This window comes from Pygocentrus nattereri, chromosome 3, assembly GCF_015220715.1.
Source record: "Pygocentrus nattereri isolate fPygNat1 chromosome 3, fPygNat1.pri, whole genome shotgun sequence".
In the NCBI taxonomy this organism is placed as follows: domain Eukaryota; kingdom Metazoa; phylum Chordata; class Actinopteri; order Characiformes; family Serrasalmidae; genus Pygocentrus; species Pygocentrus nattereri.
The window spans coordinates 46,392,238-46,420,200 of record NC_051213.1 but is presented as its reverse complement, the minus strand read 5'-3'; the positions used below and the strand labels follow the sequence as shown (position 1 = coordinate 46,420,200).

The 27,963-nt window shown below is 43.4% G+C and overlaps 1 protein-coding gene and 1 long non-coding RNA gene across 6 annotated transcripts in view; one reads left to right on the top strand and one right to left on the bottom strand.

Annotated features, from left to right (window-relative positions):
* The window catches only part of pou2f2a (POU class 2 homeobox 2a), a 100,688-nt gene that overhangs the window by 57,316 nt on the left and 15,409 nt on the right, over nt 1-27,963 (bottom strand). The gene's annotated exons all lie outside the window — the stretch shown is intronic.
* On the top strand, nt 20-5,153 carry LOC108432325. Its single transcript, XR_005130077.1, has 3 exons — nt 20-220; nt 4,052-4,189; nt 4,299-5,153. It is a non-coding gene; the product is annotated as an uncharacterized LOC108432325 (long non-coding RNA).

Below are 27,963 nucleotides of genomic sequence, written 5' to 3'. Positions count from 1 at the left end.
TTCATGGTCAGCAGACAGGTTGCCCGTCTGGCTGTGCGTAGTGCAGGTCAAAGGTCAGACCGGTGGACAGACAGCAGCGGGGTCGAGGCGGGCTGGAGCCGCGTATGTCAACAGGATTGGAGGTCATTATGTTGCCTCGACAACAAAATGTCTCAGTTTCCATGGAAACACCATCCTCATCAGGCTATACAGCATGACGGCTGTGAAAGGCTGTGTTTTGGTGTGTTTATTAAAAATGACCAACAGCAGATTCTCTGATCAGAGCACGAGCAGAAGCCCTTACACACTCAGACACACCAGCTCACGGCTCTCCTTTACCTCTCCTCTCCCTTTACCTCTCCTCTCCCTTTACCTCTCCTCTCCTCTCCCTTTACCTCTCCTCTTCCTTTACCTCTCCTCTCCCTTTACCTCTCCTCTCCCTTTACCTCTCCTCTCCTCTCCCTTTACCTCTCCTCTTCCTTTACCTCTCCTCTCCCTTTACCTCTCCTCTCCCTTTACCTCTCCTCTCCTCTCCCTTTACCTCTCCTCTCCTCTTCCTTTACCTCTCCTCTCCTCTTCCTTTACCTCTCCTCTCCCTTTACCTCTCCTCTCCTCTCCCTTTACCTCTCCTCTCCTCTTCCTTTACCTCTCCTCTCCCTTTACCTCTCCTCTCCTCTTCCTTTACCTCTCCTCTCCCTTTACCTCTCCTCTCCTCTTCCTTTACCTCTCCTCTCCCTTTACCTCTCCTCTCCTCTTCCTTTACCTCTCCTCTCCCTTTGCCTCTCCTCTCCCTTTACCTCTCCTCTCCTCTTCCTTTACCTCTCCTCTCCCTTTACCTCTCCTCTCCTCTCCCTTTACCTCTCCTCTCCTCTTCCTTTACCTCTCCTCTCCCTTTACCTCTCCTCTCCTCTTCCTTTACCTCTCCTCTCCTCTCCCTTTACCTCTCCTCTCCTCTTCCTTTACCTCTCCTCTCCTCTTCCTTTACCTCTCCTCTTCCTTTACCTCTCCTCTCCTCTTCCTTTACCTCTCCTCTCCCTTTGCCTCTCCTCTCCCTTTACCTCTCCTCTCCTCTTCCTTTACCTCTCCTCTTCCTTTACCTCTCCTCTCCTCTTCCTTTACCTCTCCTCTCCCTTTACCTCTCCTCTCCTCTTCCTTTACCTCTCCTCTCCTCTCCCTTTACCTCTCCTCTCCTCTCCCTTTACCTCTCCTCTCCTCTTCCTTTACCTCTCCTCTTCCTTTACCTCTCCTCTCCCTTTACCTCTCCTCTCCTCTTCTTTTACCTCTCCTCTCCCTTTGCCTCTCCTCTCCTCTTCCTTTACCTCTCCTCTCCCTTTACCTCTCCTCTCCTCTTCCTTTACCTCTCCTCTCCCTTTACCTCTCCTCTCCTCTCCCTTTACCTCTCCTCTCCTCTTCCTTTACCTCTCCTCTCCCTTTACCTCTCCTCTCCTCTCCCTTTACCTCTCCTCTCCCTTTACCTCTCCTCTCCCTTTACCTCTCCTCTCCTCTTCCTTTACCTCTCCTCTCCTCTCCCTTTACCTCTCCTCTCCTCTTCCTTTACCTCTCCTCTCCCTTTACCTCTCCTCTCCTCTTCCTTTACCTCTCCTCTCCTCTCCCTTTACCTCTCCTCTTCCTTTACCTCTCCTCTCCTCTTCCTTTACCTCTCCTCTCCTCTCCCTTTACCTCTCCTCTCCTCTTCCTTTACCTCTCCTCTTCTCTCCTCTTCCTTTACCTCTCCTCTTCTCTCCTCTTCCTTTACCTCTCCTCTCCTCTCCTCTCCTCTCCTCTCCCCTTCCTTTACCTCTCCTCTCCTCTTCCTTTACCTCTCCTCTTCCTTTACCTCTCCTCTCCTCTTCCTTTACCTCTCCTCTCCTCTCCCTTTACCTCTCCTCTCCTCTTCCTTTACCTCTCCTCTCCCTTTACCTCTCCTCTCCTCTCCCTTTACCTCTCCTCTCCCTTTACCTCTCCTCTCCACTTCCTTTACCTCTCCTCTCCTCTCCCTTTACCTCTCCTCTCCGCTTCCTTTACCTCTCCTCTCCCTTTACCTCTCCTCTCCTCTCCCTTTACCTCTCCTCTCCTCTCCCTTTACCTCTCCTCTCCCTTTACCTCTCCACTCCGCTTCCTTTACCTCTCCTCTCCTCTCCCTTTACCTCTCCTCTCCTCTTCCTTTACCTCTCCTCTCCTCTCCCTTTACCTCTCCTCTCCATTCCCTTTACCTCTCCTCTCCCTTTACCTCTCCTCTCCTCTCCCTTTACCTCTCCTCTCCTCTCCCTTTACCTCTCCTCTCCCTTTACCTCTCCTCTCCTGTCCCTTTACCTCTCCTCTCCTGTCCCTTTACCTCTCCTCTCTTCTCTACCTTTACCTCTCCTCTTCCTTTACCTCTCCTCTCCTCTCCTCTTCCTTTACCTCTCCTCTCCTTTTCCTTTACCTCTCCTCTCCTCTTCCTTTACCTCTCCTCTCCCTTTACCTCTCCTCTCTACCTTTACCTCTCCTCTTCTTTACCTCTCCTCTCCTCTTCCTTTACCTCTCCTCTCCTTTTCCTTTACCTCTCCTCTCCCTTTACCTCTCCTCTCCTCTCACTTTACCTCTCTCCTCTGCTCTTCTCTCCTTTTACCTCTCCTCTTCTCTCCCTTTACCGCTCCTCTCTTCCCTTTACCTCTCTCCTCTACTCTTCTCTCCCTTTACCTCTCCTCTCCTCCCTTTACCTCTCCTCTCCTTTCCCTTTACCTCGCCTCTTCTCTCCCTTTACCTCTCTCTATGTTCCTTTTCCCTCTGTTCTCCTCTCTACCCTTTCCTTCCTCTCTTTCTTTCCCCTTTCACTCTTCTCTCCTTTTCTCGACCCATATCTTCTCCCCTTTCTCTTCCTTTTCCTCTATTCTTTTCTCTTTCCCTCTCTTCTTCTCTTTTATACTCAGACTGTCCCACCCGCTCTCTCTTTCCCCTCATCGTCTCTCCTTCTTTATCGTTGCTCCGGCCTCTAGAGAGCCATCAATCTTCATACTGTCACACCTCAACATGACCTGTGTGTGTTTTATGTTTATCCATTGAAACAATGGATGATGACTTTTTCTGGCAAATATTTTAATACATATTTATGTCATGTGGAACTTTAAAGGATACAATTTTGAACAATCAGCAATAACATTAAACCACTTCTTACTGTATAGCTGCACTCTGTAGTTCTACAGTTACAGACTGTAGTCCATCTGTTTCTCTGATACTCTGCTACCCTGTTCTTCAGTGGTCAGGACCCCCATGGACCCTCACAGAGCAGGTACTATTTGGGTGGTGGATCATTCTCAGCACTGCAGTAACACTGACATGGTGGTGGTGTGTTAGTGTGTGTTGTGCTGGTGCGAGTGGATCAGGCACAGCAGTGCTGCTGGAGTTTTTAAACACCTCAGTGTCACTGCTGGACTGAGAACAGTCCACCAGCCAAAAATATCCAGCCAACAGCGTCCTGTGGGCAGCGTCCTGTGGGCAGCGTCCTGTGACCACTGATGAAGGACTAGAGGATGACCAACACAAACTGTGCAGCAGCAGATGAGCTGTCGTCTCTGACTTTACATCTACAAGGTGGACCGACAAGGTAGGATTGTCTAACAGAGTGGACAGTGAGTGGACAGTGTTTAAAAACTCCAGCAGAACTGCTGTGTCTGATCCACTCAGACCAGAACAGCACAGTCAGTGTTACTGAAGAGCTGAGAATGAGCCACCACCCAGATAGTAGCTACTCTGTGAGGGTCCATGGGGGTCCTGACCACTGAAGAACAGGGTAACGAAGTATCAGAGAAATAGATGGACTACAGTCTGTAACAGTAGAGACTGTACAAACTACAAAGTGAAACTATATGGTCAGTGGAGCTGATAAAGTGGACAATGAGTGTAGAAACAAGGGGGTGGTTTCAATGTTATAGCTACACACACACACACACACACACACACACACACACATATATATATATATATATATATATATACACACACATATACACACACACATGGACACAGACACTAAATTTCCTCTCTTCTACCTTCCTTGAATGTTCACATCAACGTGTTCTTTATTTTGCAGTTTAAGGCCTTATTAACCCCCCCAAAACCTGCTGGTCAGCACAAGCTGTGAAATCACTGGACATTGCTCTGCTCTGTGATTGGACACTGGGCTGCGTTGCCAAGCAACAGTAGTGAAAGGTCTCTGGTGTGCGTTGATGTGAGTATGTGTGTGTATATATACAATACTGTGCAAAATCAGAGACCACCTTTCATTCATTTCATTTGCAGTCAAAACAACCATTAAACACCAGCTATTCATTTTTCAGGAGATCTTTCTGAGGAGACTAGATATAAGACAACACACTTGCTCAAGGAAACAAAGTCAAAAGAGAATAAGTGAGAAAAGCAGGACTTTCCAAAAAATGAGGAAAAGATCCAAAGTAAATGGGACTCCTAACAACCATCCGGAAGACCAAAACTGTCCCCATCAAACGTCTGAAGGAAAGTAGATGAAACAGACCTTCTCAAATCAAACAAAGACGCTGATGTTGTTCTCAGAACAATGGACTGACCACCCCAGAGTCCTCATCTCAACACCACTGAATGGGTTTGGGATTGTCTGGACTACGAGAAGCAGAAAGTACAACCAGTGGTCTCACTTTATTTGGATAGCCCACTATACATGTTCTGTTGAAACTCAGTTCTAAACAGTGGTGGGGTTAGGGTTAGGATTTGGACCGGGGTTTGGGCTATGACCGAAGTGAGGGTTGGATTTAGGGTTTGGGTTGAGGTTAAGCTTAGGGATTAGAGCCAAGGTTAGAGTTAAAGACAATGATGGTCAGTTTAGCACAGTCATGTCAAACTGGGGACCTTCAGGGCCAAAACACTGCAGAGATTAGCATTTACATTCACCTACCACTCAGTTCAGGAAGGCCTTGCCAATCAGCTGATGAGCTGAATCAGGTGTGTTTAATGAGGCAGTGTGTTGGAGTCTGCAGTGCTTTGGCCCGCGAGGACTGGATCCTGACGCATGTGATTTAGTAGATATTTAGTTGAATGTAACTTGAAAGTAAATTAAGCGTCTACAAAGCATCTACCCCTTAGTTTTGTGCAGTCACGTCTGGGGGTAGGGTGTCCTGACCGTTGTTGAGAGAGGGGTGGGGCGAAGTGTTTGAGCTACATGGTCCTAAAAACAAAGGTTTTTCAGAGACACTCCAAACAGAGTGATATGAGAAAAACATGAAAAAACGGCAAGACAACGGCTGAACAAGAAACCCACAAATGTGAGAACCTTCTCTGTTAAAAATGACAATAACCATTTTATTATCTTATTTTAATGTCATTTCAATGTATTATGGTCCTTTTCTTCATAATAAGCATAAAAATCGCAAGTAGTGTGCGGATGTCTCGGTAGCTAGCTGGCTAAATTTCCCGTTCCACTTTAAATGGAGCAACAGTTACATTCCAGCACCTCAGGCATTGGAAATGCTGTGCCATTTAAGGTGGAACACAAAATTAGAACGAGAATCTGGTGCATTTCTGACTTCAGCTTCACATCACTGAAGAATTAAGGGGGGGTGATGATAAATAACTGCCCCCTCTTTGAAGGCGTATGATGCCCTAAATGTAACTAAAGCCCAGCAGTGCGGAGCTGAACTTCACCCTCCTCTGCGGTCACTGCAGACGGGCAGGGTCGCCTACAGAGCAGTGCTAGTAGCTGATAAAGTGATGCTCTTTATTTGAGTGTCCCATTTCACATGGAAGATTTCAATGACTACCCCTTGTAACTCAGTTCCAAGGGGCAAAGCGATATGAAAACAAGGGGTAGGGGTAAAAATAAGAAATGGTATTGGGCCTAAGACTGAACTTTGCAGGGTTGGAAAAATATCCCTACAGATTACTGTAAAAAAATAGCAGGTCTCCTTAAAAGAATGGAAGCTATAATAATAAGTGCGCACATACTAAATGCTGAAAAACTGATACTATATTTAGCTGTTGAAGCTTCTATGATTTTCCATTAAATATGTTTCCAGCCTTTTTTTTTTCCTGACGCCGTTTTGACTGGAAATGAAATGAATGAAGGGGGAGGGGGTCTCTGACTTTTGCATGGCACTGTGTGCACGTCCTTTGTGAGAATGCGTTTTCATATGTGCTGGAAAGCCTGTGAGAATGACTTTGCGCATACATAATGGAATTTTACCTTTTCTTATTGCATTCAGTGAAGTGTGTGTGTGTGTGTGTGTGTGTGTGTGTGTGTATGTGTGTGTGTGTGTGTGTGTGTGTGTGTGTGTGTGTGTGTGTGCCGGGGGAATAGGTGGTTATTGTTTCTGACACAGAGGCTCATATTTCTGTATCGATCGATTTCTCTGAGTCCCGACACGACAATAATCACACGCGCACACACACACACACACACACGCACGCACACACACACAGGGCTGCCTCTATCAGCGCTATTATTACTGCACTGAGAGTTTGAAAAGGGAAATAAGAATCGAGGAGAGATGCGGAGTGGAAGAAAGGAGAAAACAAAAGAAAATGAAATGAAATAAAGGAACAAAGGAGACTGATAAAAGAGAAAGAAATAAGAGGGAAAGAGGGAAATGTGGAGGAAAAACACAGTTAATAACGTTCGGTGGGCTTTATTGCTTTGTCCTGACGCAGCTCTAGAAAAAATGGAATATACCGTTATTCTCCGTCAGTGCATGTAGGATACGCTGATATATTTACATCTACATTGAGGTCAATTTACGTAATTGAATCAGCTCAATTTTGCATAGGGCAATACATTTACAGTAAATGTGCTGTAATGAATAACATTAAATGCACATGGTAAATATGGTCATTTTCCATATAAAGCATATATTTGAACTAATTCTTAATGAATGTAAGTAAATGTAATGAGATTTTATTCTAAGTGAGTTTGGTTACCATTTCTGATGTACAGAAAAATAAAAGCGAGAAACAAATGATGGTTTTGATGCAGGCTTGTACACACTTCTAATTAGCTGTGCGCAGTCATTTCAGTCATTTCAGCTGGACTGATGAGAAGATAGAGGAGGAAAAGAAAGAGCAAAAGAGTTAAAGAAGGAAAGAAGGAGAGGTGGGCATGAGGGCGCACAATAAAAGAAGGGAATTAAAGGAGAGATGAAGGATTCACCCCATCTTTTTCCAATAAAAGCAGGAATGAGAGAGCGAGAGGGAGCGAGCAAGAGAGAGAGAGACACAGAGACACAGAGAGAGAGAGAGAGAGAGAGAGAGAGAGAGAGAGAGAAAGAGAGAGAGAGAGACAGGGAGAAAAAGAGAGAGAGAGACAGAGAGAGAGACAGAGAGAGAGAGAGAGAGAAAGAGAGAGAGAGAGACAGGGAGAAAAAGAGAGAGAGAGACAGAGAGAGAGACAGAGAGAGAGAGAGAGAGAGAAAGAGAGAGAGACAGAGAGAAAAAGAGAAAAAGAGAGACAGAGAGAGAGAGAGAGACAGAGAGAGAGAGAGACAGAGAGAAAAAGAGAAAAAGAGAGACAGAGAGAGAGAGAGAGAGAGAGACAGAGAGAGAGAGAGAGAGAGAGAGAGAGAGAGAGAGAGAGAGAGAGAGAGAGAGAGAGAGAGAGAGACAGAGAGAGAGAGCTACAGAGAGAGAGAGAGAGAGAGACAGAGAGAGAGAGAGAGGTAAAGGTGTTTATGTGAAGATGCGGATTCCCTTGTACGTTCACTGTTGTTTTACGATAGTGATGTTATTGGGTTTATGGTGGTGCAGCCTGAGTGCCACATTACTGTGAGCTGTCAATCAGGAAAACAACTATCAAGCAGCAATCAGCCAGCACACACACATACACACACACACACACACACACACACACATACGCACGCACACATACGCACGCACACACACACATACGCACATACACACACACACACACGCACACACACACGTGCACAACTCGTACACAGCCAGTATTAGGGTAGGTATACCCCCAAAAAAGTAACGCATTACAAAGTAATAACTAGATGTGCGTTTCCTGAAGGAAACTTGCTTGAAAAGAGCTGCAAGTGTGTGTGTGTGTGTTTCTGTGTAGGTGAACAACACCTCCTTATGTGTGTGTGTGTGTGTGTGTGTGTGTGAGAGGGAGAGATGTATGTGTTTGAGGGTGGAGGGGGGGGGGGGTCATTCAAATGAACTGTCACTCTGTTATTACGCAGCTCTTAGTGGAGAAGCCTTGTTTGAGTCCGATTTGCACCCTCTGAACAAACGGTCATAACTCAGGAAATGTTTACTCTAGAAAATGTCTGAGTTATGACGAGTTGAACACATAGAAAATCTTGAAATAAGCAGATTCCGATTTTGAGAAATTTACATGGGAGTGAATGGGGCAGTTTTCTGTGCCTAGTGCCAAACAAATGCTCATAACTCTAAAGCTAATAGATAAGATGATGAGATATTTTGAGGTTTCATAAAGGACAAGTTTCTCTACCATGTGAAACTGAAATGGAGTTTCTGTTTGAAAGTTTAAGGATTTTAAAGCAGATTCCCTGCGTGATCGGCTGTGTCTGTGAGACTGAGTGGCCTGCTGTGACGTCATCGATGTCAGTAGGAATCTGAAGTTCTGAACATTCCGCCGTTCGTTCTTATGCGAGGTTTTTCATTTTAAACTTAATTTTATTAAAAACTTCCAATCCGATCGACTCCAAACATACATAGCACAAGTCACCGCGCCGAGACCTTCGAAACGTTTGAACGGAGTCTGTACGTTAAGCGGTTCGGGCTGTATTAATCGCAGGAAAGTGTGGAAGAAGAATAAGAAGTATGAGAGATAATAACAGAGATAACAATAGAGATAACAATAGAGATAACAATAGAGATAACAATAGAGATAACAATAGAGTGCTTTTTCAAGCTCTCTAATAACTTCAATTCAACTGTAATGAGATCTCACTACTTGTTACTTTACTTCTACTTTACTCTCTAAAACCCAAGCAAATCTACTGTTTACCAACCCTTTCAGTACTTATCAGAACCGGGCCTGCCAAAAACGTCCCGTAAGGGCGTTTAATTTGGGCAGCCACAAAGTCACCGTAACTCCGCCCCCTCACAATAAAAGAACAAACATTAGCTGTGTTCAAAGCCCAGACTGCGTTTCACGGAGAGGGGTCGCCGGGTCGTGTCCGTCCGTTTTGAATGCTGATTAAAACGGCTCCAATTGGCCTCTCGCTGCAGGGACACTCATTTGACCTCTGGCCTCTCTCTCACTCTTTCATTCTCTATCTCTCCACCGCTGCTGCCGCTCTCTCTTTTTCTCTCTGCATTATTATTCCTCTTCCCCTGCTATCCATCTCTCCCCCACTCCATAATCCCCCTCTCGTTCACCCCCCCACCTTTCCTCCGATCACCCCACTCCCTCATTCCCTCGCTCCTTCCCTTCAACCCGTCTATCTTCCGCTCCTATCCCACACTCCATCTCTCCTGTTGTGCGCTCCTTCCTCCTCGCGCCACCTTCCCTCGCCCCCTGCATTCCGGCTTATTTATTTATTTACTTCTTTTTTCCTCCCCACTCAGCGTCTCGCTCCATCCATCCTTGTCTCTGCGTCTGTGATAATGACTAAAATAAGACTTTCCTTCCCACATTATTTATTTCACACAGATCACACGGGAACCGCAGCGCACGCTGGGAGAGAGAGAGAGGGGGGGGGTTAGAGAGGGAAAGCGAGAGAGGGAAAGCGAGAGAAAGAAAGAAAGAAAGAAAGAAAGAAAGAAAGGGATGGATAGAGGAGGAGAGATGGAAAGAAAGAAAAAAAGAAATAGAAAGAAAGACAGGTAGAGACAGAGGAAGAGAAACGTAAAGAAAGAAAAAAAGAAAGGAAGGGAGAGGTAAAGGAAGAAAGAAAGAATTAAAGAGAGAGAGAGAGAGAGAGAGGTAGAAAGGTAAAGATTACGGGTGGTGTTAGATGGAGTGAGTGTGGAGAAGGGGGTTAGGAAATCAGTCTGGCTAGCGGAACAGCTTTTCACCTCTCTCTCTCTCTCTCTCTCTCTCTCTTTCCCTCTCTCTCTCTGCTTTGTATTCTGTGGAGATGACGGAGGAAAGCTTTATTGCTCTGAGTTGGTATCGATCGGGGCCCTGAGTGAGGGGGGAACGCGCAGACGCCCATCAGAGGAACTTTCACAGTGACCACAGCACCCTCCTCTCCCTCTTTACCTCTCCTCCTCTCCCTCTCTACCTCTCCTCCTCTCCCTCTCTACCTCTCCTCCTCTCCCTCTCCTCCTCTCCCTCTCTACCTCTCCTCCTCTCCCTCTTTACCTCTCCTCCTCTCCCTCTCTACCTCTCCTCCTCTCCCTCTTTACCTTTCCTCCTCTCCCTCTCTACCTCTCCTCCTCTCCCTCTCTACCTCTCCTCCTCTCCCTCTCTACCGCTCCTCCTCTACATCTCTTCCTCTCCCTCTTTACCTCTCCTCCTCTCCCTCTTTACCTCTCCTCCTCTCCCTCTCCTCCTCTCCCCTTTACGTCTCTTCCTCTTCACTGAGAAAAAGCCCCGAATCTGCCTGATTTGAATGTGTCCATCATTAAAACACATCACATCAACACGACTATCACCCAAAACACACCGACAGACTGAACTGTGATGTAAAGTGTTTATCTATATCACTGAAATTCAGTGCAGTGGGTTTTTTTTCAGGTTTCAGTGTCTCTGTCCTCCGCTTCCTCTCCTCTCCGATCCCGAAACACAAAAAAGCAAATATACTGATAACAAAGCAGGTTTTGTTCCTGATAAACGCTCTGCGTCCGTCTCCGGTCCCCATCAATTCCACAACAGCTGCCTTTTCTAAACGCACATGAAAAAGAAACAATCAATAAAATCTTCCTCGTAAACAGAACGTTTTTATGATTAAATTACAACAATTTCACTTCCAATTCACATCACTTCTAATCGTGCGTCAGCCGTTTTGATATTAAAAGAGTAAAAAAAATCACAACTTCACAACTTCAACCTGAGGAAGCAGTTAGCTTGCTAGCTAGTCTTGGCCTAATGGCTACTGTGTTTATGCACCGTTTTCTTTATAAATAGCCTAATATTCCTGTCACATTAGGCGAATGAGCTTGGCAGCTCTTAAAACTAAAGCTTGTACTACATTTTACTGTCAGTGCCTGGTCCCTAGACAGTTTAGCTAGCATACACTAACATTCAAGGTAAGCTATAATTAGCTTAGCGCTGTTGTCGGAAGAAAACCTCCAAAATCTCCAAAACGAGAACTTTTCAGCAGAAGGAAAAAACCTACTTTACTCTTAATGGAAGTCAATGGAGCCAGACTTATTTCCAAGTAATTTTGGGTCATTTCTTTTGGTCCATTCATCATGAAATTTACATACAATATATAGGACCATGAGTACTTTCAAATTATGTCAAAAACTGAAAAAACGGCAATGGAGATACAAGGTCTTTGTCCGACAACAACGTTAGGTAGACAGTCACACTAGTGAACTGACTTAGAGTAACTCAAAGTAATGCCTGGGTAGTGACTTATTTACTCATATTTGTCTAATTTCTCTTTTTTTGTTTATTATAGCGAATTGTCAGTACGGCAACACTATTCCTTTCAGAGGAAATCCAATCATTAAAAACCTTTCTGCATAATCAAATCTTAAGTTAAAGTCACTCAAGTCACAGAGAAACTTGCCAAATCAGAACTGGAGGTGATAAGAACCAGAGGTCGGATTTAAAGGGTGCTTTTTCACCCTTTAATGCAGGAGGGTGGAGTACAGACTGCTGAGCACCATAGCAACACAGATAACAATCTCGTCTAGGTAGTATCTAACGAAAAGGCAAAGAGAAAGATTTAAGACGGCCACCGATAATTTGGAGATGAATGGACTTACTTGTGTTTATAATCACTCCAGCTGGTTTCATGATACGCTTAATCTGCAACGAGAAACTGTCAAACAGTAAAAAGTCACGAAGCTGAAGTTTCTCGTTCTCCAGCTTCTTGTTTGAATTCTCCTGTTGTGCCTTACGTGGTGCAGCAGTTACATTCTGACACCTCAGGCATTATTTAAGGTGGAATGAGAAACTTTCAACAAGAAGCTGACGAATAAGAAGCGACTTCAGCCTCGTAAAAAGCTGAACATTGAGAGACGTTTTACAAGAAACTGTTCTACTTTAGAGGAAACGTTTCCTGCTGGAGATGCGAGAAAAGCAGCTATAGCTGAGCTAAGCCAGAGCAAAGTGTGTCTGTGTTTTTGTTTATATATTTTTTGTTTATATTATTTAACATTTGGGTTGCCGAACTCTGCTCTAAGACGAGAGTGCGGCTATCGTAAGATTAGGAAAACACTTAATGACACAATATTTTCAAGAGTACCACTTATTCTTAGAATTTATTCTTAAGAAAATAAAATAAGAACGTTCTTAAGCGATTTGAAGAAGAAGAATTTCTTGCAACTTTTTTCTTAAAAATGAAGTTAAGAAAAATAAAGTGTCACTTTCGAGAATCCGGCCCCGGACGTCTACCTCTAAAAGCTCCCTTACAGAAAGCTATTACATGAAATGGTTAAGAATTCACTGCCTGATGTCTGAGATATCGTAGCTCTGAGAGAAGCTTTTGGCCTAAATTCTGTTTTTCTGTATCCATTCATGAGAGGTACAAGCAGGTCGGTAAGGCAAGATAAATCCCAAAGAAAATGTATTTTTTTCAGATTTATGACTATTTTACTATTATCAACATTACATATGAAGCTCAGAAGACTTGCGTAGGCTCACTGGTGGTTTTGGATGGTAAATAAAATGGCTATATTTATGTTGTAGTCATGGTGACCCCTGGTTCCTATCGCCACCACTGTAAAGACATCTGAGTCTCCACAATCAACCATTTCACACCAAACCACCGTTTCATTAAAAGAATGCAGACATTTCGGAAAAAATAGAGCAACATAATATGAGACATAGTATAAACAGGTGCATGCCCCCAACCCCAACACACACACACACACACACACACAAAGGACACAATGTAATGAACTGGGGGGAAAAGAACCGACCCTGTGAGTGCTGTAGTGTGTGTGTTTGTGTGTGTCTGTTAAATATCCCAGTGGGACCCTCCCCTGCTGTCACACCCCGGAGTGTGTGGCCGATCATCCATAATTCCCTTCTCTTTCAGCCTTGACGGAATCACGGATTTTGAAGCTTGGGCTGCAGGACAGACACTAAGTGTTCCCCAACCCCCACTATACACCCTGGGCCTGTTCCTGGTTAAACAAGTTACCGTGGTAACACCCCCCAGTGATGGAGTTTTAAACCCCTCGGTGTCGCTGCTGGACTGAGAACCAAAAATAACCAGACAACAGCGTCCTGTGACCACTGATGAAGGACAAGAGGACGACCAACTTTACATCTGACTTTATCTGCAAGGTGGACTGGCAAGACTGTTAACACTGTAGTCCATCTGTTTCTCTGCATACTCTGTCATCCTGTTCTTCAATGGTCATGACCCCCCTCCTGAGCAGGTATTATTAGGGTGGTGGATCATTCTCAGCACTGCAGTGACACTGACATGATGGTGGTGTGTTAGTGTGTGTTGCGCTGGTCTGAGTGGATCAGACACAGCAGTGCTGCTGGAATTTTTAGACACCTCAGTGTCTCTGCTGGACTGAGAACCAAAACCAAGTGTCCTGTGACCACTGATGAAGGACTAGAGGATGACCAACGCAAACTGTGCAGCAGCAGATGAGCTGTCGTCTCTGACTTTACATCTACAAGGTGGACCAACAAGGTAGGAGTGTCCAATAGAGTGGACAGTGAGACAGTGACGGCAGCACTGCTGTGTCTGATCCACTCAGACCACATCAGTGTCACTGCAGTGCTGAGAATGATCCACTGCCCAATTAATATATGCTAGGGCACCTGTGGGGGGATATGATAATGCAATATTACCCCCTTATTTTTTAATATCTGGAACTTCATGAGCAAGATTGCAGTGTTATAATGCGAATGACCAGGTTGTGCTTATTCAACTCAAATTTTTCCAGCGCTGTTGTTTTTAGAGAGTACTTAAGCTTAATTTAGGGTCACGTGTTGATTTGGATAAAAACACCATCTTTTCTGAGAAGTTACCATATGTCCTTTCCTTAAATAGGCTATAGAGTATAATGGCTCCTAGTGGTCCCGGCCCTTTTATGTACAGAACACGGACAGTCCAACTTGCTTAAGCAGTTAGCAGACAGCTGTGTATAGAGTCAATATCCTTATAGGAAAGTCTCTTCACTCGGCAGCCATCTTGCATCACTGTCGGGCAGTTCCTTCCAGCTATTTTTTTTCCAGACTGTATCCCAGTTAGCAAAAATTGTCTGGCTCACTTGTGGGCCACATCCTTGCTTTGTTCTGGCCAAGTATACAGCTGGGTCCTCGGCCCAGATCTGGCCTACACACTGTAAAGTGAGCAGAACTATAGGATATGGCCCAAATCTGGTCCCAATCTGGCCCAACTACATAGTTGGTCTACAATATTACCATGTAGACATGAGGCAAAACGATGTATGAAGCTGTCTAGGATCGGGCCTATTCCAGCCCACATCCCTAACTACTCATCTACTCAGTAGTCAACCAACATTCACATGGGAAAGCCTGAATCGGCCCAAAACTGGGCCAAAATACTCAAATCCTAAGGTCAGATTAATGTGTTAAAAATATTAAATTGCTCTTAAAAAGTGACAAAAATCTCATACATACATTGTAGCATTTGCCTCAATAACACACAAAACACTTGCTCAGATCTCGACAACGAGGGGGGCTTTCCCCACTCGCAGCTTAAACAGCAAGCTGACTCGCTTATTTTCTTGAATGTTGGGACGTTCTCTGCAAACAGACGCCATGTTGAGCATTACAAGCGCCCCCATTCATATCCCAACCAGTGACCTGCCTCCTCCTTTATAATATCTCTGAAGGAGTCGGCGGTATCTACCAGGTAATTAATGAACGATCTTTAAAATTGCAATTGCATGTCTGTATAGAGGTGCAGCGCTACTGTACTCGGTACGGTCATAAACTTAATGAAACTGTGTGCCCTCAAGAAAATTGGGTGCATAACATCAATATGGACGTTAACCGATGGCGATTAGGGGGGTGACCTTGATGATCACCCGTAACGAGCGGGAACGCATTGAAAGTTTAAGGCAGGAGTGAGTAAAGGTCTTGGCCTGCAGATCGGAACGCTGGGAGGCCTCCACAGCTGCCGCGTGGGAACGGGTCGAACAGCCTAAACCGCAACAAGAGCGTGAACAGTGTTTACACGTGTGAGTCGATCGCTCCCACGCCAATCGATGGGGAGAGAGAGAGACAGAGAGAGAGAGAGTAGGTTATCTTCTGTCATTAAAACTGAGGGAATCCCAGACGGGGGGGCGGGGGGTGGGGGCACAAGAGTTCATTGATAAAAAACACAGAGAGAGAGAGAGAGAGAGAGAGAGAGAGAGAGAGAGAGAGAGAGAGAGAGAGAGAGACCAGCAACGAGGGGGAGCAGACAATTATCTGTATTGATTAAAGTGAGGCAGCACAGTGAAGAACTGAGCAAACTATGAGTGGATCAATAGAGAGAGAGAGAGGAGGAGAGAGAGAGGGATGGAAAGAGTTTGGAGAGTTTTTGTCTGGAGAAAAGAGGGCTGGTCAACAGAAAGAGGACAGGGATGAACAAAAAGAGACATGAGAAAGAAAGAAACGAGAGGGAGAAAGACTCAACCTGGGACAAAGTTAGTCAGAAACCTAGCTAGCTAGCTAAACTGCAGTTGAGGTAGCTAACATTAAAGCTAGTTGAACATTTGTTGGTTAAAACAATTTGTTACGGGTTCCCGAGCGGCGCAGCCGTCTGAGCGTTGGCCGTGTCATCACGAGATCGCGAGTTCAATCTCTGGTGACGCTACAGCCGTCCGTAGCCGGGAGTCCAGGAGAGCACAACTGGCCTCGCTCTCTCTGGGTGGGCAGAATGGCCCCCCTCCTCCCCCCATCACTCAACGCGATGCCAGTCAGCGCAGGCGTCTGTTAGCTGACGTAACTGGCGGTTGGCGCTTTCCTCCGAGTACGTTCGGCTGCCCCGTGACGTTGCGTGAGCGGCAGTTCAGAAAGAAGCAGTGGCTGGTTTCACAGGTCTCAGAGGAAGCCCGTGTTAGCCTTCACCCTCCTAGCATTGGTAGCATCGTGGGGGAGTCCTAACTAGCGGGTGGAATTGGAGACGACTAAATTGGGGAGAAAATCGGGTAAAAAATAAAAATAAAATAATTTGTTACAGAGAAAAAATATTCTGTAGTTTCATACATACCCAAAGTTTGACAACAAACCACTTTTTCACTGTGTTAGCTAACTAGCTATCCTAGCTGGGAAAGCGTGTAGCATTAATATAAGGGGTGAAAGCTTTGAAAATATGTTTACAGTGACAGTCTAATAACTGAAAATCTCTCTTAGTGTGTTGGCTAGCTAACTAGCTAACCAGCTAATGCGGTTGGGAAAGTGGCTAACGTTAGTGCTAAGTTGGAGAAACGAACTGTTTCAGAAAATGTACGCTGTAGTGGTTAAGTCCTTTAGCACATGTTAGCCAGCATGACTGGTGGGGTAACTAACAATATCCTAACCTTTTCCTTTAAAAGAACTGCTTCTGCTGGTGTGGCTTCACAGTCAGCTACAGCTAGACGGAGTGGTTTGATGGAGACTAGCCGCCCGTTACAATATTCATTTTCACATGCTGTCATCAACCTGGCCTCACCATTTCCCCTTGAAGACCCCTGATGACATCTCATCTGTTCCATTGCTTTCTTAGCTCAAGCAAGGCTTGTTGGATGAGCCTGTGGAAGGGCGAGGGAGCGAGCGAGCACAAGTGTCAACTTTCAGCGGAAGAACTTGTCCAGAAATCAATGAGATGCAATTTCTTTTTCAACCCCCAAGAAATGCTGGACAAAGCTTGTTTATAAGCCATGGCGATAAAATAGTATTTCAAAATTATCGCATTTGATGTAGCAAACGACTCCAACTGCTATGCATGACTGTAGATACAATTTCTCAGCTAGCAACAAAAAGAAAGGAAATAACCCAGTTTTAACCCACAGCTCGCAGCCAGACAAAGGAATTACTCACAAAAACTGTGTACACGAATTTGGCATGGCTACCTAATTGGCTGACTGAGGCTAAGGTAGCCGAGGGGGACGAGTTGCAGTTGAAAAATCTGCTCCTCGCTGTCCCCATAGCTCTTGTGCAACATTGGTGCGACGCACTTCTGAGGGGCGAGTTGAAACCGGGGTACCCCGATGATGATCATGCTTATGTAAAGCTACACATTACTAGAAAGAAAAAAGGAAAAAAATCTGAGAGACAAATATGACAAACTTGCAGACTGAAGCTGAGGTCACATCTGAGTGTGTGTGTGTGTGTGTGTGTGTGTGTGTGTGTGTGTGTGTGTGTGTCACATCGGGGCACGCTCCAGGGCGTTCTCCACTCCTCCTCAGAAAAAGGAGCGAATCGGCGAGACAAAAGCTTCAAAGACGAGAAACAACATGTGGCCTGTTCGACACAGGCTGAAGACCCTCTGTCCCCCAACCATTAATCCCCTCTCACACCAACTTGACCCCCTTACACACACACGCCGCTCTTCCGCTCCCCCAAGGAGCAGAACGCATATCTACAGACAGCGATGCCCGTTGCCTGGAAACAATGACCCTCACTCCAGCAACCGTGGAATAATAACTCCTGATAAATTTGATACGTTATGAAATACATAAAGGGCCTGGGTTCGATTCCCTGGCCAGGTGACCAGGGTCCGTTCTGTGTGGAGCTTGCATGTTCTCCCCGTGTCTGTGTGGGTTTTTCCCCAGATTTCAAAGACATGTTGTCAGACTAAATGGAGATATTAGAGATATTAAAGTGCTCCTAGGTGTGAATGTGTATGTCTGTGTGTCTGTCCTGTGATGGACTGGTGACCATATATATATATATATATATATATATATATATATATGGTCACCAGTGTATGTATATACATACACACACACACACACACACACACACTCACCGGCCACTTTATTAGGTACAGTTCAGTTGCTTGTTAACACAAATAGCTAATCAGCCAATCACACGGCCGCAACTCAGTGCATTTAGGCGTGTAGAGGTGGTCAAGACAACTTGCTGAAGTGCAGACCGAGCATCAGAACGGGGAAGAAAGGGGATTTAAGTGACTTTGAACATGGCGTGGTTGTTGGTGCCAGACGGGCTGGTCTGAGTATTTCAGAAACTGCTGATCTACTGGGATTTTCACGCACAACCATCTCTAGGGTTTACAGAGAACGGTCCAAAAAAGAGGAAATAGCCAGTGAGCGGTCAGTTCTGTGGACGAAAATGCCTTGTTGATGTGAGAGGTCAGAGGAGAATGGGCAGACTGGTTCCAGATGATAGAAAGGCAACAGGAACTCAAATCTGAAGGCAAAAGGGGGCCCAAGCTTTTACTAGCAAGTAAATTAGTACCTAATAAAGTGGCCGGTGAGTACATACATACACACACACACACACACACACACACACACACACACATGCATATATATATATATATATATATATATATATATGTATATAATTTGATTTTTCAGCTCCTGCTTGTTTTACCCTCAGTTTTGGCTTCAGTAAGTGAAACTCAACTGGATTTTAGGTCAAGGGATCGACTTTCTCATTGCATATCATTTCTTCTTTGCCTTAAAAGGGCTAGATTTGGTAGCATGCTTCAGCTCATTATACACCTGCACTGTGAAGCACCGTCCAATGAGTTTTGAAATGTTTAGATGATGCTAAGCAGATACTACAGCTGTGTACACCACGTGATTTACGCTGCTGCTTTTGTCAGCAGTCACATCGTCAATAAATACAAGGGAACCAGTTCCATCAGCAGCCCTACACGCCCACGACATAATGCTACCTCCACCATGCTTCAGATGAGCTATCTGGATGTAAATACCTTCAAATTGAAGCTGAAAGTCTGCGATTTGAGCTCATTACCATTCATTATTTGATTTCAACTCCAGGGTGCGGAGGTAGCCAGCTAAAATAATAATAACTTTGTTGACTCTTATGGCCCAGAACGATATCAACACTATGTGACTGATTCTGAAAGTCAGATATTTCACGCTCAAGGGTCAAATGGAGAAAGCCTTTCTTGTATTCACCCACACATGGACATACACACAAACTGATACACGTCCTGTTGAATATCAATCAGGTCTGCATGGACATACTGAGGACGGAGCCTCAGAGTCAGTGTACATTACCAAGGAGCTGCTTTACATACAGCACCCAGAGTCAGATGAAAGACAGAAGCATTGTAGAACTGTATTATATGGCATTGTACTGCAAAATAATGTATACTGGGCATGAAACCGATTCTGTTTTCTGATGCTTTCTTATCACCGCACACATCACTTTTGATCTTTTGATAAAACCCTATGATCTTTTTCTTTCTCTGTTTTTCTCTCTGAATACAAAGTTGTAAGGTTAAAAGATTTGTAACGTGTTATTTACTCCTGTTTATGTCTGCGTGTCTCTTTCATCTTTCCTCTGCTGTAGCTCCACTATACTCCATTATAATGGAACATCAAACACCTTCCATAAATAGTGAATGCATGAAGAAGCTCACAGCTATGCCTAAAATACCAACAGAGCCGTAGCTGCTGACCATTAGTGTTCTAATAAGGTTGCATTTGCTGGTCTGTTTGTCCATCTATCTATCTATCTATCTATCTATCTATAGATTTTCACATATCACTGTTGTTTTAAGAAGACCTCGTATCTCCATTCTTGCCGTTTTTCAGTCGTTGACTCAATTTGAAAAGACCAGCTGCTCTTCACATTGCATGTAAATTTCAGGATGTACTGACTAAAGGAAACGAGCCAAAATGACTTGGAAAAAATTCCGGTTCCATTGACTTCCATTAAAAGTAAAGCAGATTTTTTCCTTCTCCTGTAAAGTTCCCATTTTGGACATACGAGGTTTTCTTCCGACAGAAAATGCTAATGTGGAAAAACGGGTCGACTTTCAGTGGACAAAAAACATTGCGAGTTCAGCTTCTTTTATTATAAGGGTTTAAAATGACATCACCGTCTATTAGACTGGAGAGAAGAGTTACAGCCTCATACGACGCACAGCTTTAAAATCCTGCGTTAAAATCCTGAGGCCATGTATAAACGATAATTATAAGTGACAGATGCCTCCAAACTGTACTTTGAATATAAATACTTCACAGTGATTTTACTTTTACTTGAGCCTATTCCTAATACAGGATTCAAGGTATGGAACCTTTTCAACTCCTCGGGACCACCGGTGGCTCCAAAACGCACTTCATCATGTTCTCCATAACGTTCATACTCCATAAGCTCCATTCAGAAGCTGGGCGTCGTGTGAGGCTGTAGCTCTTCTCTCCAGTCTAATAGACGGTGATGTCATTTTAAACCCTTATAATAAAAGAAGCTGAACTTTGTTTTTCTACTGAAAGTCGACCCGTTTTTCCCCAAATCTGGGCTCTAAACTATAAACGGACGGCGTCTCTTCAGTGATCTGCTCTGGAAACATCACTTTTAGAGAACAACACAAAGAGCGTCAGAGATTTTTGGCTTTCAGCAGTAAATTTTAAGTATATAATGATGTGTGGAGATCATAAAACACCTTCTATTGAATTGAGGGGAGCTTTTACCAAAAATAAATAAATAAGTAAATAAAAATGTACATTTATTTCATGCAGTTACTGAAAAATTTGCCTTATGATTTGGTCACGAAAAGTCAGATGGACAAGTCAAAACATACCCTGGAGAATAAAAGAGGTTAAAAGAATCTGCCGCTCTTTTAGCCTAAGGAAGCAATTAGCTGGCTAGCAAACAATTCTTTAGCAAAATAGCTAAATAGCTACTGTGTTCTACTATTGCCTTTTTGATATGCCTCAGTAGAATAACTGACCTGTTCGGAGTCTAGCTCTTTATTAAATCTAGCTCTTTATTAAACCGATGTGAAGTGGCTTGGATGTTTTATCGTGACTGTTAGCTAGATAATTTAGCTTACATAAGCTAACATACAAGCAACAGGTTAGCTTGGAAGGCCATCAACCCAAGGTATCCTCTATTAGCACTGGACATTCTTCCTCTTAGAAAAACTTTTCCACGCCGAAATTCCACCGATTTCATTGATGAGATCAGAGAGGATTCAACGTCAGAGTGGTTTGGTGTGAAATGGTTGATTGTAGAGGCTCAGATGTCTTTACAGTGTTGGTGATAGGAACCAAGGGTCGCCATGACTACAACGAAGATCTAGACATTTTATAGTCATTTACTGTCCAAAACCACCAGAGAACCTACGTGTATTTTTATATGCAGCAGTAATGATGGTAAAACAGTGAGAAATCTGAATAAATACGTTTTCTCTGGGGACTATTTTGCCTCACACCACCCTACACTCTTAAAAAAGATGGTTTTCAAGGGTTCTGCAGTACAGAAAATGGTTCTATATAGAACGGTGAACACTTAAAGAACCCTTTGCGTGATTGAGGTGTTCTTTGCATGGTGAAAGGGTTATTCACATTGATGGAGAGTGTGCTAGAAATGCTTGACATGATGGAAGAACCCTTTTTGGTGCTATATAGAACCCTTCACAAAAAAGGTTCTCCATCAATCTGAAGAACTCTTTCACCATGCAAAGAGCCCTTTAATCATGCACTGGGTTCTTTTGAGAGTTCCAACTTCTCAAGAACCATCATGAACAGTTCTGACTCCCGAGAACGGAGCATTTCACACCAAACAGCTCCGAATGACTTCATCTTACATTGCAATTATACAGAAATTCGGAGTTCTCCTTCAAAGCGGCTCTAAATATTTTAACCTACCCTGGAGCTTTTTGCTTTATTTATATTTCACTTGTATTCAAGCGAATGATCAATATAGTAGTGATGCTCTTATTTAAGCCAGTTTCCAGCTCACTTTTCACAAAGCAGATGGTTTGTGGTTGATGGTAATGATTACGCCAGTGTTAGGACACCTGTAGAGACCCTCAAAAAACCTTCACCAATGAACAGAGAGAGGGAAAGAGAGAGGGCTTAATCCTCCTGTGACTAGACAATACATGCATGAACACCACAGCTTGAAGGAAAGCGGGTATATTGATAACTGACAATATAGCACGACTATCTCCATTTTTGCCGTTTTTCAGTTTTTGACATCATTTGAAAATCCCTGTTGTCCTTTACATCGCGTATAAATTTCATGACGAATGGTCCAAAAGAACGGACTCAAAATGACTTGGAAAGACGTCTGGTTCCATTGGCTTACATTAAAAGTAAAGCACGTTTTTTCCTTCTCCTGCAAACACACCACTTTGGGGTTGAAGTTTTGTTCAGACAGCAGTCATTTTCTAATGCAATGTACACAGTTATATAAATGTGTGTGTATTAAGAGACCGATATATGATAAATTAAATGTTTTGGCAAAATTATAGCTTAATATGTCAATAAAAGAGATAGAAAGGAAGAAGAAAGTAGGGGAAAGAGGAGATTACAGGTGTGTCCTTATGTATGCGTGACATCACAGGTTCCCTCCCACAGCCCTTGGGAACGGGCGCCTTGGAAACGGTCGCTAAGGGAACAGACGACTGGGAGAAAGAGAGGGACTGAGATAGATTGCTGGGGGAGAAAAGGAATAAAAGGGATTGAGCGAGAGGCCAGAGAAAGAGAGAGAGAGAGAGAGAGAGGACGGATGAGAGTGAACAAAGTGACCAAAGCTCAGCATGTGAAATGACAAAACATAAATCAAACAGACTCATTATGACATGCGGCCAATAACCAAACACATGATATTGAATAACAGGAACATAAATATTGGTTGTGAATCCTGGATAATACAGTCTCTCATTGCAGTGAGCAGAAAGGTAATATTACATTATTAAAGAGGTGTGAGTGAGTGTCTGTGCCTCAACTGTACAGTACAGGTGGACAGTGCGGAGTCACTACTGTCTCCTTTCTCAGTCCCTACAAACGTAAAGACCCGTGTTCTTCCTTTATGCACATACGTTTTTGTTGATGTCCACGTTTAAAGTTTGTTTTATTCCTAGAGGTGCACTGGTCATTCATTTTTCTGATTCTAAGTGCATTCTTTCGGATGTTTTATACAACCCCATTTCCAAAAAAGTTGGGATGCTGTGAAAAATGTCAATAAAAACAAAATGCAATGATGTGCAAATCATTTAAACCCTATATTTCATTGAAAATACTACAGAGACAACATGTCAAACGTTGAAGAATAATTGCCCGTTTTGAATTTGATGCCAACAACACTTTCCAAAAAAATTGTGACAGAAGCAACAAAAAGCTGGTAAAGTTGTGCAATGCTAAAAAACAACTGGTGGTTGATTGGCAACGGGTCAGTAACACGACTGGGTATAAAAAGAGCATCTTAGGGTTCACCACTCTGTGAAAGACTGCACGATCAAATAGTGCAACAATTCAAGAAGAACGTTTCTCAGTGTAAAATAGCAAAGAACTTTCGCTTTTCATCGTCTACGGTACATAATCACATTAAAAGATTCAGGGAATCTGGTGAAATCTCTGTATGTAAGGGACGAGGCCAAAAACCAATATTTGCTGGCTGTGATCTTCGGACCCTCAGGTGGCACCTCATTAAAAACAGACATGATTCTGTAGTGGAACTCACTGCATGGGCTCAGAAACACTTCTGAAAAACACAGTCTGTGAACACAGTTCAGCGCTGCATTCACAAATGCAAGTAAAAACTCAAAACGCAAAAAAGAAACTATATATTAACAGGAACCAGAAATGCTGCCACCTTCTCTGGGCCCGAGTTTTGCTCTAGCAGCCTGGCTGACTGCCGAGATCCCGTGTTTGGAGCGTGTATCCGATCATATCCCTAGTGGTTTTATGTTCCAAAAACAGCCGTGATTTATTTTTACATGACCGTTTTCGAACCTCTCTTTACTACTTAGAAATAAACAGGCTGTTTATGTTCTTGGGCTATTAAGACTGGTTCATGTAAATGAGCTTTGTTCTGATTGGCTGTGCTGTGTTGTGGCTCTTTCAACAAGCAGTCCAGGCTGAAACACTCCTTATAACCTCAGTCTGAACAGCTGAGCTAAACTACTATTGGCTGAATGGGCTGGTCATATGTAAGCGTGTTCATGGTCATGACGTCACAACCATGGTGAATTCCAATCGGGCTGTATATGGTCTAGGGAGTGAATGGTGTTTGAAACACATAAAACAGCAAGGAAAACTGGATTTTCAATCATATGAGCCCTCTAATAAAAAATTAATAGAAAAGCTGCTCATAGAATCTGAATTTCTTTCATTTGACCGCAAATGCACCAAACCTGATGTCAGAAGGGAAATGACGCAATATACTGCCTTCTAATCGCGGGGGCGCGGATGCACGGATGCACATGGACGCTGATGCAAAAGTTCACCTTTTCATTGAAATTCCAAAGATTTTGCTCTGCCACATCCACCTGGCTCCAAGACAAGCATCTCCTGTTCCATCATTCATGAGCCTCCCTGCATATCAAACAGAGCCTGCGTTGTATACGGCCATATGGAAAAAGACACGCTCCTTTACAGAACAAGGAGAGAAAAGAAAGAAAGAGAGAGAGAGTGACACTTCCAAAGGTCATTAGAGTTGGTGGCCATCTTGAGTCCGTTGTCGCCAGATGTCCCGATGTCCTCCAGAGAGAGCACATAGCCTGAAACCATCTTTAAACCCAACGCCAACGTTTGGATGAAATTCTGGACTTGAATGCGAGTCTGAGCCAGCAGGATTACACCCCACCTTCCACACATGCTCAGAAACAGCTTGGTGTAAATCAGGGGGGTGGCTATATCTCACGTCACGCGTGTCAGTGACCACAACGGTGGCCGTCTGTGCATTTTCAGGCCTGACTTTGTAGAAGAACCAGAGAAAACCGGATCAAGAAAATTCTTTAGACTTTGTAAAGTGAATCTTACAAAATATGACAAATCTTGCTGTTGTTGGAAGAAAACCTCAAATTCTCATAAATAGTAACTTGACAGGAGAAGGAAAAAACCTACTTTACTTGTAATGTAAGTCAATGGAACCGGAATTTGTTCCGTCATTTAGGGTCATTTCTGTCATCCGATTTCTCAGGAAATTTTACTATAATGTAAATGATATCTCACATTTTGAAATTACTGTGGCAATATAACACATGAGGCATGTACAGCTACTTACCTATATATAATACATATGATTACTAGGGGTCTAAACCTGCAACCTCACATCAAATCAATTACGATTCTATGCAAATCTAATGCAAATCATAGAATCTCATATCACCATGATTCAGTTTGATTCGAGTCGTTTGGCACGATTCAGAATCATTTTCAAAATTCAGTAAATACGCTAACGGGACTGGAGAAACTATTTACACAGTAGTTATATATTTATTTTTCTGTGTGACACCTGGTTTCAACTCATGTGTGTTTGGTTGTGTGTAGGTTTAATAAGGAAGGGCATTCTAAACATTTTTGCTATTTGAATACCTGCATTTTTAAACAAACATTACTATCATAACGAGAAAGCGTTAAATTTAGTTATGAATAAAAAGCAGAAACACAAAAGCTCTGGAATTTGTGAATTTAACACACTACCAGCTGTGCTACTGTACAAATGTCTCACCTTTCAGCTTAAAATATTTTTACAATAGCACAAACTACACATGCCTTATTTAAAACACCTCATTAAGTAAAACAAGATGAGGTTGAATATCTGTATGTTTGATTAACCACAACCGTCTCTAGTATTTACAGCCTTAAAGACACCAAGTCAACGTGAGCAGTGTGATACTGTGTATAAATGGAAGACCCCCGTCTCTCTCTGTCTCTCCTCCCCCTCTTTAACCTTGGCCCCTGGTGTCTGTGCCTGCGGTAATGAAGTTGCCCTCCCTCCATCCCCCTCTGTTGTCCATCGTTCTGCTCATTCATAGTAAACACTATTGATTTTTGGCTGAGAGAGTAAAAAAGTCATGAATTTTAATGCTGCTATCTGTCCCTCTCTCTTGCCCCCCCAAACCTTTCTCACTTTCTCTCTATCCCCTTATCCCCTCTTCCTCGCTCTCTCCGGAGGGAAGTAACACATCGCGAGCTGAGCCGAGAGAGTGTGTGTGTGTGTGTGTGTGTGTGTGTGTGTGTGTGTGTGTGTGTGTGTGAGATAAACTTTAAACCAGACTGTTTGTGCGTGTGAGGGGTATTTCCAGCTATTCTGATCCGTTCTCTGTATATTAAACAATCTCAAAGCTGGTATTATAATAGAAATATATTTATAAGTTTTAACTATTATACTGATACATCACACACACACACACACACACACACACACACACACACACACCCGAACACACATACACTACCAGACTAACATTCACACACACACCTATACACCCGTACATATACCCTACCAGACTAACACTCACACACACTGACAGACACACACACTCACACACACACACACACCCAAACACATATACACTACCAGACTAACATTCACACACACTGACTGACAGACACACACACACACACACACACACACACCAGCACATATACACTACCAGACTAACACTCACACACACTGACAGACACACACACTCACACACACACCCATACACCAGCAAATATACACTACCAGACTAACACTCACACACACACACATACTGACACACACACACACACATACACACACACACACACATATGATAAAATACAGCAATTTTACTGGAAATCTTTTGTTTTAGCAATCGCAGTCGCAGTACCAGCATTTTCCCCGAATCGTCCAGCCGTATCTCTGACCATAAGGCTTTGCATCCCTTCTACCTTACATCATTCACTCTCTCCCTCTCTCATTCCCTCCCTCTCTTTCTTTCTCTGTATTGATTTTGCTATAAGCAGTGTCAGGGCTATGACAGGCCAGCAGAGACGAACACAAGCACAGCTCATTAACGACCAATGAACACACACACGCGCACACACGCACAAAAACCTCTTTAAAATGCCTCCATCAGGCCTCTCTGAAAGAGGCGGACGAGGTAAGGAGGAAGAAAGGAGACAAAAAGTGCATCCCTGTGTGTAAGATATGCCCATTTAATCCACCGTCATCCTCTACAACAACAATAATAACATAGTCTGAAAACTAAGGTGAGTGATTTTTCACTCAGACTCATCTGAGTAGAACATTTCTCAGGACAGAACCATATTTCACTGTCCCGTCTCAACAAATGCGTATCTATTCTGTATTTCTGAGGAAAATAGTCTGTGATTGTTTAAACATTGCATAGAATGTCATTGTTGTTGGAAAAAACCTCGTATCTCCGAAACGGTAACTTTACAGGAGAAGGAAAAAACCTACTTTACTGTTAATGTAAATCAATGGAACCAGATTTTTTTGCAAGTCATTTTGGGTCATTTCCTTTGGTCCATTCTTCATGAAATTCATAGACAATGTAAAGTGAAACAGGCATTTTCAAATTATGGAAAAAACTGAAAAACGACCAAAATGGATAAGTTTTCTTCCAACAGCAGTTGCTCATTGCTACACTCAGTAGACCTCAGTCTCGGGGACAGTGGCGCACATTGATTGGAGTATTATTAATTTTTTTTTTTTATTGCAAGCAAGTTATACACCTGAACCAACACAGCTGAAAGTGGTGTGAGTACAAACATGTTTGATTCTACAGTGTGAACCAGAGGAGCTTTGTAACCCAACAGCATAAAATATCTGATTGGAAATAAGCGTGACTGGTGAAAAGGGGGCGTGTCAGACATGGCACATTGTTGGACACAAAGTAGAACAGCTAATAATACACAAAAATAATATGCCTTATTTGAACATCCAATTAAGCGTACGGAGATTAGTGTGGATATCTGCAAATATTCGATTTTTTTATATTATATATATTTATATTTTTTTAATCCAGCCATGACATACGTAAGACAGCA